Source organism: Leuresthes tenuis, unplaced genomic scaffold (assembly GCF_036924035.1).
Source record: "Leuresthes tenuis unplaced genomic scaffold, fLeuTen1.0.hap1 SCAF_23, whole genome shotgun sequence".
In the NCBI taxonomy this organism is placed as follows: Eukaryota; Metazoa; Chordata; class Actinopteri; order Atheriniformes; family Atherinopsidae; genus Leuresthes; species Leuresthes tenuis.
Window position 1 is genome coordinate 11,874,349 of NW_027325377.1, and position 12,895 is coordinate 11,887,243.

At 41.6% G+C, this 12,895-nt stretch overlaps 1 non-coding gene across 1 annotated transcript; it reads left to right on the forward strand.

Moving 5' to 3' along the window:
- Positions 1-3,370: 3,370 nt before the first annotated feature.
- LOC140283364 (U2 spliceosomal RNA) lies at positions 3,371-3,561 on the forward strand. The gene has a single exon (XR_011910066.1). It is a non-coding gene; the product is annotated as a U2 spliceosomal RNA (small nuclear RNA).
- The last annotated feature ends 9,334 nt before the right edge of the window (positions 3,562-12,895 follow it).

A 12,895-nucleotide genomic window follows, 5' to 3' on the forward strand; every position in this document is an offset into this window, starting at 1 on the left:
CTGAAGATCTTTTCAGGAATTTCAAATCTAGAAATGAGTTATTTTACGCGTGATTTTGCTACTGAGAGTGCATCTGCTTGTGCACATGGAAATATTTCAGACCATTTGGTAAAAACCTCTGTTGTCACTGAGCAGAATCGTTTCCCTTAACATTAATTTAGTTCAATGAAATCTACAAAATAATGAAATAATGAAATCCAAACAAATATGTTGAAAAAGATACACTGGCTTAGGGAATTATCTTCGTTTTGGTCTTAGATTGCCCTGTGGAATGTATTTTGCACATATTTGACCTGCTAGACAAAACTTTATTCATTTATTTATTCTAAAAAAATGTTTTTAATAATTAGTAAAACCATATGCTGTAAAAACCTGGTTCATTATTGCTTCCATCCCTCCTGTTGAGACATGACATGGTCCGTGGCTCAATACTGCAGCATATTTAAACAAATTCTTTGGCAGTATGGTTTTCCTTCCGGTCATTCATACGAGTCTATTGTAGATGGCAATTGAATAACATCTAATAATGCTAAAATATTTGTAGTTTATACATTTAGCTGTGGATGTCAACATACCTGTTTTTCCAATGCTGTGTTAACACATGTACAGTTGAGAAGGCATACTGACTGTCAGTGTAAACGTTAACAACCTTTTTGTTATTTAATTTACAAGCTTCAGTTAAAGCTACCAATTCGACTGCTTGAACAGAGTAATTTTTTGGTAGTGGTTGTTTTAAGAAAACTTCAGTTTCTGTTACTACTGCAAATCCTGTAGCATTTGTGCCATCAGGGTTTTTTTCCTTGATCTGTTGAATAAATATAGTTATTTCTGCATTTTCATAACGTATATCAGTTAAGTCTGGCCTGGGTAAAACACTGATGGTTATTTCTGGCTTTCCATCTGTGGGGTAGGTAGCAGTGTGGATGGATTAAGTGTAGCACATCTCTCGACAACAAGGTGTGGCTGTGAAAGAAGAACTGTTATGTAGGAGAGATGTCTGGTAAAGATATTTTGTTAAGTAACCATATCACAGCCACTGCATGAGGTACCTTAAGTGTTAATGGGTGAAATAACACCATTATTGTTGATGCCTGCACTGCCAATGGCTTCTGGCCATTGATTCAAAAGTACGATCTCGTCCCTTTTTCCCCCTTTCAGTGGACACTGGCCCCTAATTACCGCAATTCAGCAGGGGGTCTTTCATTAGGAGTACTGGACTCCCCCGTGCACGGTTTCAGCTCCGACCCTGGACAGCGGAAAAAACGTTGAGATCTGGTTTGAGGACCCAATTGTTGAGAAAAGTCTCTCAATGAGACTCAGAGTTGCTGGAGTCAGTTAATGCAAAGGTTTAATCTTGCAGCAAGTTCAAGAATGTGTGTGTGTATGGGTGTATGTGTGCGAACGTGTGTGAGTTTGTGTGTGTGAGAGTTTAAAGAACCTGTTATCCACAGGCAGGCCTTAACTAGTATGGCACGGGTCCAGCCTGTCTCATCTTTTTTGGAAGGTCCAGCGCTCGGCCGTAACCCTTCTGTCTGTTTGGACTCTCACATACATTCGGTTAATCATAGAAAAACGAGAACAAAACTTTTTAGCCCCTTAAATTCATAAAACAGACATGGTGCAGTTATTTCCATTCTAGAAAATAAGAGTAATCACCACCATTCCTATAAATTCTGGATATTCTAACAATCTGAATCTTTTTTAAATGTTCGATGAAGCCCTTTGCTGTTCTGTTTAGAGACTCAGCTGATCATAAACCAAGTTTTGCTCTTGAACCAAGCTTCTAAACTCTTCACCTTTTTCATTTCTCAGTTAGTATTCACTTTAAAACTGATTAAAAGAAAAATTAAATGAATGCCTATCAACAAATGTGGGATCTAAACTCTAGTGCTTTCTCTAAAATAATTTCCTTTCTCAATTCAGAAATGTGTGTGTGTAAGTCACAACACCCGTGACACCAAAACGGCTTTCTTTTCTCTCTTTTCTCTACACTCTGCACTGTGAGCACACACACCAAATCAGAAAGGCTTTTTTCTCTCTTTTCTACATTATGGACTGTGGGGACACAAAACCGCTCTCTCTCTTTTTTTTTTTGATTGTGTGCCAGGGCGTTGTCTCACGTATTAGATTATGCTTAAGATACGAATGGGTTTATCAGTCACATCAGAATCCGTACATACTGATCCTCCCGTAATAGAATGGTCGGATCTTATCAAACACACTTTGTTTCTTGTGACAAGTCAGCGAAACAGCGTATACACGTCAAGACACTGAATCAAGTTTGCCACAAGAACTCATAAGTTTGGCAGTATTGCTCTGCCGTCAGCAATCATACACCCATTTTATTTTCATGAGACATGTGCAGGCACCTGTTCATCTACTGTTCTATCACTATGAATTAGTTTATCTATTATCAATAAGGATACTTCTACAACTACTATCAAAGTATGTCCGGACTTCTTATGTTGTCAGTTGCTATATATGAATAAGTGGGTTGCTACTGAAAAGCATTAAGCATGTCACACAGCCCAAACATATAACATTTCAGGACACACCACACAGTTAACAACCACAGTGAAGCGTGTCAAAGCCCAAACATGTAACATTCAACAGGACACTTACACAACACATTCAAATCAAACAGTCAGACAACATACAAGAACCTATACCCCAGCCGGCATTGCTCCCTGCCTATTTTCCTACAACTCACTATGTGTGCGCACACCTTTATTCACAAACTCTTCAACTTATACTCTTTTACCGAAGCTGCTACAGCTCGATTGGCTGTAGCAGCCAAGGATCTGCTAGGATCTATTCACCGAAATAGATCCTATTTCGGTGAATTTGACATCTGCCTTGCATGTAACAGATTAGCGGTTTAGCAGTTTTAATTTAGTTTGAGTGAAGGAATTCATTTTATAGCAAAATCCGAAATCGTGAAGAACTCATGGAAGTAAGCTTATTCTCGGATTCCTGAATCTTTAGATTTGCTCTTTGTTTTACTGCAAAGTACAACGTTGAGCAGCACTAATGAGTTGTTTCTATTTTTGGCAGGCTTTACCTTTGCGGATGAAGCCCTTTCTGTCTGTGCAAAAGAAATCTTGTTACTGTGCAGAGTGACTTCTCTGAGTAGAGTCGCCTTACTTGTTGCGACTGTGCCAATGTTCGAAGCTGGAGTGCAAAGTTGTTGCTTGAATGGTGCTCGCTGGAGCGTGCGGTAGTGTAAAGTTATACCATTTAAAAGGGCTGAAGAGTGCTCAGTGCAGCGGGTGGGCCGAGGTGCAAAGTGACACTATGGCCATAAAAAGAACACCGCTACAAGTGCGCATTGTGCCAGGAAGGGCCCTCGGACGTGAACCAGTGGACAGTTATCGCTTCTCGGCCTTTTGGCTAAGATCAAGTGTAGTATCTGTTCTTATCAGTTTAATGTCTGATGTGTCCTCTATGCGAGGACTACATATTAAATGGATTTGTATCAATAGGAGTTGAAAAAGGAGCTTGCTCCGTTCACTCCAAGCATCGACCCGGTACTGTAGTGCCCCTGGGAACGGTGCACTCTCCTCTGCTCTTGTGAAAAAGCAAACAGCGGTGCAGGATGGAAGTTTCAGGGAGCCCAAGATGAAACTTTCTTTTAGTCTGCTGAGAAAAGAGAGTGAATGCGAAGTAGACTTTAACACGGTTCTGGGAGCGAGCCGAGTGCGGGCTAATCAGGAGAATTGCTTGAAAGAAACGCGACACCGAATGAGCGGTCAGAACAAAGCCTCAATACGGTGTTCCTGTGGTGTTTTTATAAAATGCGGTGAAAAAAAAGGTGTGAATGCCCCATAGAAAACTAAAAGGTGGAGCGGAAGTGTTCGGCTGCAAGAAGGTGTGAATGTCCGACTATATTTGGTGAAAAGCAGGTGAAGCAAGGTCTGAATGCCCAACCTTACATCATCAAAAGCGAGATCAGAGGTTTTTGGCTGCAAGAAGGCCATAGTTTGCCAAAAGTGGGTAAGGTGCGAATGACCGACTAAATATCAACAAAAGTGGGGGCGGAGGTCTTCGGATGCAAGTGGGTGTGAATATCCCACCATAGAAGTATGGTGGAGAGGAAGCTGTGAATGGCCGACCATAGTTTGCAAAAAGCGGGTGAGAAAAGGTGCGAATGTCCAACCATACATGATCAAAACAGGGAGCGGAGGTGTTTGGCTGCGACAAGGTGTGAATGTCCACCCATAATTAATGAAAAGCGGGCAACAAGTAGGTTCGAATGCCCAACCATACATCATCAAAAGCAGGAGTGGATGTGTTCGGCTACAAGAAGGTTTGAATGTCCGAGCATAGTTTGTAAAAAGCGGGTAAGAAAAGGTTCAAATGCCTGAATATACATCATCAAAAGCAGGACTGGATGTGTTCGGCTACAAGAAGGTTTGAATGTCCGACCATAGTTGGTAAAAAGTGGGTATGAAAAGGTTCGAATGCCCAAAATCGGCTGAAAAAAACTGTGTTCGGCTGCAAAAAGGTGTGAATGTTTGACTAAAGTTTGTAAGACAAGGTTTGAATGCCTGACAATGTATGATCAAAAGCGGGAGCGGAGGTATTCAGCTGCAAGAAGGTCTAAATGTCCATCATTAATTGCTAGAAAACATGAAAGAAAATTTTCGAAAATCAATCTGCATATGATCATAAGTGGGAGAGGAGGTGTTCAGCTGCAAGAAGGTGTGAATGTCCTACCATAATTGCTGAAAAATGTGTTAGAAACGGTAGGAATGCCGGACCATACATCATCAAAAGCTAGAGAGGTGGTGTTCGGCTGCAAGTAGGTGTGAATGTCTGACTAAAGTTCAAATATATTAACAAAAGCGGGAGGAGAGCTCTTCGGATGAGTGGTTGAGAATTTCCAACCGTAATCTATAAAATGCGGTGAAAAAAAAGGTGTGATAGAAACCTAAAAGGTGGAGCGGAAGTGTTCGGCTGCAAGAAGGTGTGAATGTCCGTCTATAGTTGGTGAAAAGCAGGAAAAGCAAGGTCTGAATGCCCAATCTTACATCATCAAAAGCGAGATCAGAGGTGTTTGGCTGCAAGAAAACGGGTTAGGTGTGAATGACCGACTAAATATCAACAAAAGTGGGGGCGGAGGTCTTCGGATAAAAGTGGGTGTGAATATCCCACCATACAAGTATGGTGGAGAGGAAGCTGTGAATGTCCGACCATGGTTTGTAAAACGCGGGTAAGACAAGGTGCGAATGTCCGACAATGTATATACCATCATAAGCGGAAGCGGAGGTGTTCGGCTGCAAGAAGGTGTGAACGTCCGACCAAAGTTTGTAAAAAGCAGTTAAGAAAAGGTTCGAATATCCAACCAAACATAATCAAAAGTGGGAGCAGAGCTGTTCGACTGCAAGTAGGTTTGAATTTCCACCCATAATTCCTGAAAAATGGGTAAGAAAAGGTGCGAATGCCCAACCATACATCATCAAAAGAAGAAGTGGATGTGTTCTGCTACAAGAAGGTTTGAATGTCCGACCATAGCTTGTAAAAAGTGGGTAAGAAAAAGTTCGAATGCTCGAACATACACCATCAAAATTGGAAGCGGAGGTGTTCCGCTGTAAGACGGTGTGAATGTCCGACCATAATTGGTAAAAAGCGGGTAAGAAAAGGTTAAAATACCCGACTGTACACAATCAATAGCGGGAGCGGAGTTGTTCGGCTACAAGAAGGTGTGAAAGTCCGACCATGGTTTGTAAAACGCGGGTAAGACAAGGTGCGAATGCCCGACAATGTATGATCAAAAGAGGGAGCGGAGGTGTTCGGCTGCAAGGTCTGAATTTCCAACCATAATTTGTAAACACCGTTGAAGAAAAGCCTCGAAAGCCCGACTATACACCATCAAAAGCGGGAGCAGAGGTGTTCAGCTGCAAGAAGGTCTGAATGTCCACCAATAATTACTGAGAAATGGATAAGAAAAGGTGTGAATGCCCAACTATACATCATCACAAGCAGAAGTGGATGTGTTCGGCCACAAGAAGGTTTGAATGTCCGACCATAGTTTGTAAAAGGCGGGTAAGAAAAGGTTTGAATGCCCGAACATACACAATCAAAAGAGGGAGCGGAGGTGTTTCGCTGCAAGAAGGTGTGAATGTCCGACCATAGTTTGTAAAAAGTGGGTAAGAAAAGGTTCGAATGCCAGAACATACACCATCAAAAGAGGGAGCGGAGGTTTTCCGCTGTAAGAAGGTGTGAATGTCCGACCATAGTTGGTAAAAAGCGGGTAAGAAAAGGTTAAAATACCCGACTCTACACAATCAATAGCGGGAGCGGAGTTGTTCGGCTAAAAGAAGGTGTGAAAGTCCGACCATGGTTTGTAAAAAGCGGGTAAGAAAAGGTTCGAATGCAAAAATACACACCATCAAAAGCGGAAGCCGAGGTGTTCGGCTGCAAGTAGGTGTGAATGTCCACCCATAATTAATGAAGAAGTAGGTTCGAATGCCCAACCATACATCAACAAAAGCAGGAGTGGATGTGTTTGGCTACAAGAAGGTTTGAATGTCCGAGCATAGTTTGTAAAAAGCGGGTAAGAAAAGGTGCGAATGCCCAACCATACATCATCAAAAGAAGAAGTGGATGTGTTCTGCTACAAGAAGGTTTGAATGTCCGACCATAGTTTGTAAAAAGCGGGTAAGAAAAGGTGCGAATGCCCGAAAATACACCATCAAAAGAGGGAGCGGAGGTGTTCCGCTGTAAGATGGTGCGAATGTCCGACCATAGTTGGTAAAAAGCGGGTAAGAAAAGGTTCGAATGCCCGAATATATACCATCAAAAGCGGAAACGGAGGTGTTCGGCTGCAAGAAGGTGTGAACGTCCGACAAACGTTTGTAAAAAGCAGTTAAGAAAAGGTTCGAATATCCAACCAAACATAATCAAAAGTTGGAGCAGAGCTGTTCGACTGCAAATAGGTGTGAATGTCTACCCATAATTCCTGAAAAATGGGTAAGAAAAGGTGCGAATGCCCAACCATACATCATCAAAAGAAGAAGTGGATGTGTTCTGCTACAAGAAGGTTTGAATGTCCGACCATAGTTTGTAAAAAGTGGGTAAGAAAAAGTTCGAATGCCCGAACATACACCATCAAAAGAGGGAGCGGAGGTGTTCCGCTGTAAGACGGTGTGAAAGTCCGACCATAATTGGTAAAAAACGGGTAAGAAAAGGTTAAAATACCCGACTGTACACAATCAATAGCGGGAGCGGAGTTGTTCGGCTACAAGAAGGTGTGAAAGTCCGACCATGGTTTGTAAAACGCGGGTAAGACAAGGTGCGAATGCCCGACAAAGTATGATCAAAAGAGGGAGCGGAGGTGTTCGGCTGCAAGGTCTGAATTTCCAACCATAATTTGTAAACACCGTTGAAGAAAAGCCTCGAAAGCCCGACTATACACCATCAAAAGCGGGAGCAGAGGGGTTCAGCTGCAAGAAGGTCTGAATGTCCACCAATAATTACTGAAAAATGGGTAAGAAAAGGTGTGAATGCCCAACTATACATCATCAAAAGCAGAAGTGGATGTGTTCGGCCACAAGAAGGTTTGAATGTCCGACCATAGTTTGTAAAAAGCGGGTAAGAAAAGGTTCGAATGCCCGAACATACACAATCAAAAGAGGGAGCGGAGGGGTTTCGCTGCAAGAAGGTGTGAATGTCCGAGCATAGTTTGTAAAAAGTGGGTAAGAAAAGGTTCGAATGCCAAAATATACACCATCAAAAACGGAAGCCGAGGTGTTCGGCTGCAAGTAGGTGTGAATGTCAGATCATAATTTGCAAAAAGCTGATGAGAAAGGTGTGAATGACCGACAATAATTACTGAAAAATGTGTTAGAAAAGGTAAGAATGCCGGACTATTCATCATCAAAAGCAGAGAAGAGGTGTTCGGATGCAAGAAGCTGTGAATGTCCAGCCATAATTACTCAAAAACGGGTAAGAAAAGGTAGTATTGCCAGACCATAAATGATCAAAACAGCGAGCGGAGGTGTTCCGCTGTAAGAAGGTGTGAATGTCCGACCATAATTGGTAAAAAGCGGGTAAGAAAAGGTTAAAATACCCGACTGTACACAATCAATAGCGGGAGCGGAGTTGTTTGGCTACTAAAAGGTGTGAAAGTCCGACCATACATCCTCAAAAGCAGAACTGGATGTGTTCGGATACAAGAAGGTTTGAATGTCCGACCATAGTTTGTAAAAAGCGGGTAAGAAAAGGTTCGAATGCCCAAACATACACCATCAAAAGAGGGAGCGGAGGTGTTCCGCCATAAGAAGGTGTGAATGTCCGACCGTAGTTGGTAAAAAGTGGGTAAGAAAAGGTTAAAATACCCGACTGCACACAATCAATAGCGGGAGCGAATGTGTTCGGCTACAAGAAGGTGTGAAAGTCCGACCATGTATTGTAAAAAGCGGGTAAGAAAAGGTGCGAATGCCCGACAATGTATGATCAAAAGAGGGAGCGGAGGTTTTCGGCTAAAAGAAGGTCTGAATGTCCAACCATAATTTGTAAAAACTGGGGAAGAAAAGGCTTGAAAGCCCAACTATACACCATCAAAAGCGGGAGCAGAGGGGTTCAGCTGCAAGAAGGTCTGAATGTCCATCAATAATTGCTAGAAAACATGAAAGAAAATTTTCGAATATCAAACCGCACATGATCATAAGTGGGAGCGGAGGTGTTTAGCTGCGAGAAGGTGTGAATGTCCACCCATAATTCCTCAAAAATGGGTAAAAAAAAAGGTGCGAATGCCCAACCATACATCATCAAAAGCAGGTGTGAATGTCAGATCACAATTTGCAAAAACCTGATGAGAAATGGTGAGAATGCCCGACTATACACCATCAAATGCGGGAGCGGAGGTGTTCGGCTGTGAGTAGGTGTGAATGTCCGACCATACTTGCTGAAAAATATGACAAAGCAGTGTTCACTTGGTTTGAGTGAAGGATTTCATTTTATATCAAAATCCGAAATTGTGTAGAACTCGTGGAAATAAGTTTATTCTCGGATTCCTAAAGGTTTAGTGTTGTTCTTTGGTATACTGCAAAGTAATACTTTTTATTTTGTTGAAACCGATTCAGACATGGATAAATATCAAGGACAAAGCAGTTTTAACTTGGTTTGAGTGAAGGAATTCATTTTATATCAAAATCCGAAATTGTGTAGAACTCGTGGAAATAAGTTTATTCTCGGATTCCTAAAGGTTTAGTGTTGTTCTTTAGTATACTGCAAAGTAATACTTTCTATTTTGTTGAAACCGATTAAGTTAAAACTGCTTTGTCCTTCATATTTATCCATGTCATAATAGCTTTAAACAAAAAAGAACGTTGTACTTTGCAGGATAGGAAAGAACAACTCTAAACCTTTTCAGGAATCCGAGAATAAGCTTCTTATCACCAGTTCTACACAATTTCGGATTTTGATATAAAATGAATTCCTTCACTCAAACCAAGTTAAAACTGCTTTGTCCTTCATATTTATCCATGTCTGAATAGGTTTCAACAAAAAAGAAAGTATTAATTTGCAGTATACCAAAGAACAACACTAAACCTTTAGGAATCCGAGAATAAGCTTCTTATCACCAGTTCTACACAATTTCGGATTTTGATATAAAATGAATTCCTTCACTCAAACCAAGTTAAAACTGCTTTGTCCTTAATATTTATCCATGTCTGAATAGGTTTCAACAAAAAAGAAAGTATTACTTTGCAGTATACCAAAGAACATCACTAAACCTTTAGGAATCCGAGAATAAGCTTCTTATCACCAGTTCTACACAATTTCAGATTTTGATATAAAATGAATTCCTTCACTCAAACCAAGTTAAAACTGCTTTGTCCTTAATATTTATCCATGTCTGAATAGGTTTCAACAAAAAAGAAAGTATTACTTTACAGTATACCAAAGAACAACACTAAACCTTTAGGAATCCGAGAATAAGCTTCTTATCACCAGTTCTACACAATTTCGGATTTTGATATAAAATTAATTCCTTCACTCAAACCAAGTTAAAACTGCTTTGTCCTTCATATTTATCCATGTCTGAATGGGTTTCAACAAAATAGAAAGTATTACTTTGCAGTATACCAAAGAACAACACTAAACCTTTAGGAATCCGAGAATAAGCTTCTTTTCACCAGTTCTACACAATTTCGGATTTTGATATAAAATGAATTCCTTCACTCAAACCAAGTGAAAACTGCTTTGTCATATTTTTCAGCAAGTATGGTCGGACATTCACACCTACTCACAGCCGAACACCTCCGCTCCCGCATTTGATGGTGTATAGTCGGGCATTCTCACCATTTCTCATCAGGTTTTTGCAAATTATGATGACATTCACACCTGCTTTTGATGTTGTATGGTTGGGCATTCGCACCTTTTTTTACCGATTTTTCAGGAATTATGGGTGGACATTCACACCATCTTACAGCTGAACACCTCCTCTCCCGCATATGATCATGTGCGGTTTGATATTCGAAAAATTTTCTTTCATGTTTTCTAGCAATTATTGATGGACATTGAGACCTTCTTGCAGCTGAACACCTCTGCTCCCGCTTTTGATGGTGTATAGTTGGGCTTTCGAGCCTTTTCTTCCCCGGTATTTACAAATTATGGTTGGACATTCAGACCTTCTTGCAGCCGAAAACCTCCGCTCCCTCTTTTGATCATACATTGTCGGGCATTCGCACCTTTTCTTAACCACTTTTTACAAAACATGGTTGGACTTTCACACTTTCTTGTAGCCGAACACATCCCTTCCCGCTATTGATTGTGTACAGTCGGGTATTTGAACCTTTTCTTACCCGCTTTTTACCAACTACGGTCGGACATTCACACCTTCTTATGGCGGAACACCTCCGCTCCCTCTTTTGATGGTGTAGGTTCGGGCATTCGAACCTTTTCTTACCCGCTTTTTACAAACTATGCTCGGACATTCAAACCTTCTTGTAGCCGAACACATCCAGTCCTGCTTTTGATGATGTATGGTTGGGCATTCGCACCTTTTTTTTTACCCATTTTTGAGGAATTATGGGTGGACATTCACACCTTCTTGCAGCTGAACACCTCCTCTCCCACTTATGATCATGTGCGGTTGGATATTCGAACATTTTTTTTCATGTTTTCTAGCAATTATTGATGGACATTCAGACCTTCTTGCAGCTGAACACCTCCGCTCCCGCTTTTGATGGTGTATAGTCGGGCTTCCGAGCCTTTTCTTCCCCTGTTTTTACAAATTATGGTTGGACATTTAGACCTTCTTGCAGCCGAAAACCTCCGTTCCCTCTTTTGATCATACATTGTCGGGCATTCGCACCTTTTCTTACCCGCTTTTTACAAACCATGGTCGGACTTTCACACCTTTTAGTAGCCAAACAACTCCGCTCCCGCTATTGATTGTGTACAGTCGGGTATTTTAACCTTTTCTTACCCGCTTTTTACCAATTTTAGTGGGACATTCACACCTTCTTACAGCGGAACACCTCCGCTCCCTGTTTTGATCATTTATGGTCTGGCAATACTACCTTTTCTTACCCGTTTTTGAGTTATTATGGCTGGACATTCACAGCTTCTTGCAGCCGAACACCTCTTCTCCGGCTTTTGATGATGAATGGTCCGGCATTCTTTTCTAACACATTTTTCAGCAATTATTGTCGGTCATTCACACCTTTCTCATCAGCTTTTTACAAATTATGATCTGACATTCACACCTACTTGCAGCCGAACACCTCGGCTTCCGCTTTTGATGGTGTATATTTTGGCATTCGAACCTTTTCTTACCCGCTTTTTACAAACCATGGTCGGACTTTCATACCTTCTTTTAGCCGAACAACTCCGCTCCCGCTATTGATTGTGTAGAGTTGGGTATTTTAGCCTTTTCTTACCCGCTTTTTACCAACTATGGTCGGACATTCACACCTTCTTACAGCGGAACACCTCCGCTCCCTCTTTTGATGGTGTATGTTCTGGCATTCGAACCTTTTCTTACCCACTTTTTACAAACTATGCTCGGACATTCACACCTTCTTGCAGTGAAACACCTCCGCTCCCTCTTTTGATTGTGTATGTTCGGGCATTCGAACCTTTTCTTACCCGCCTTTTACAAACTATGGTCGGACATTTAAACCTTCTTGTGGCCGAACACATCCACTTCTGCTTGTGATGATGTATAGTTGGGCATTCACACCTTTTCTTACCCATTTTTCAGTAATTATTGGTGGACATTCAGACCTTCTTGCAGCTGAACACCTCCGCTCCCGCTTTTGATGGTGTATAGTCGGGCTTTCGAGCCTTTTCTTCAACGGTGTTTACAAATTATGGTTGGAAATTCAGACCTTGCAGCCGAACAACTCCGCTCCCTCTTTTGATCATACATTGTCGGGCATTCGCACCTTGTCTTACCCGCTTTTTACAAACCATGGTCGGACTTTCACACCTTCTTGTAGCCAAACAACTCCGCTCCCGCTATTGATTGTGTACAGTCCGGTTTTTTAACCTTTTCTTACCCGCTTTTTACCAACTATGGTCGGACATTCGCAGCATCTTACAGCGGAACACCTCCGCTCCCTCTTTTGATGGTGTATGTTCGGGCATTCAAACTTTTTCTTACCCGCTTTTTACAAACTATGGTTGGACATTCAAACCTTCTTGTAGCAGAACGCATCCACTTCTTCTTTTGATGATGTATGGTTGGGCATGCGCACCTTTTCTTACCCATTTTTCAGGAATTATGTGTGGATATTCACACCTACTTGCAGTCGAACAGCTCTGCTCCCACTTTTGATTATGTTTGGTTGGATATTCGAACCTTTTCTTAACTGCTTTTTACAAACTTTGGTCGGACGTTCACACCTTCTTGCAGCCGAACACCTCCGCTTCCGCTTTTGAT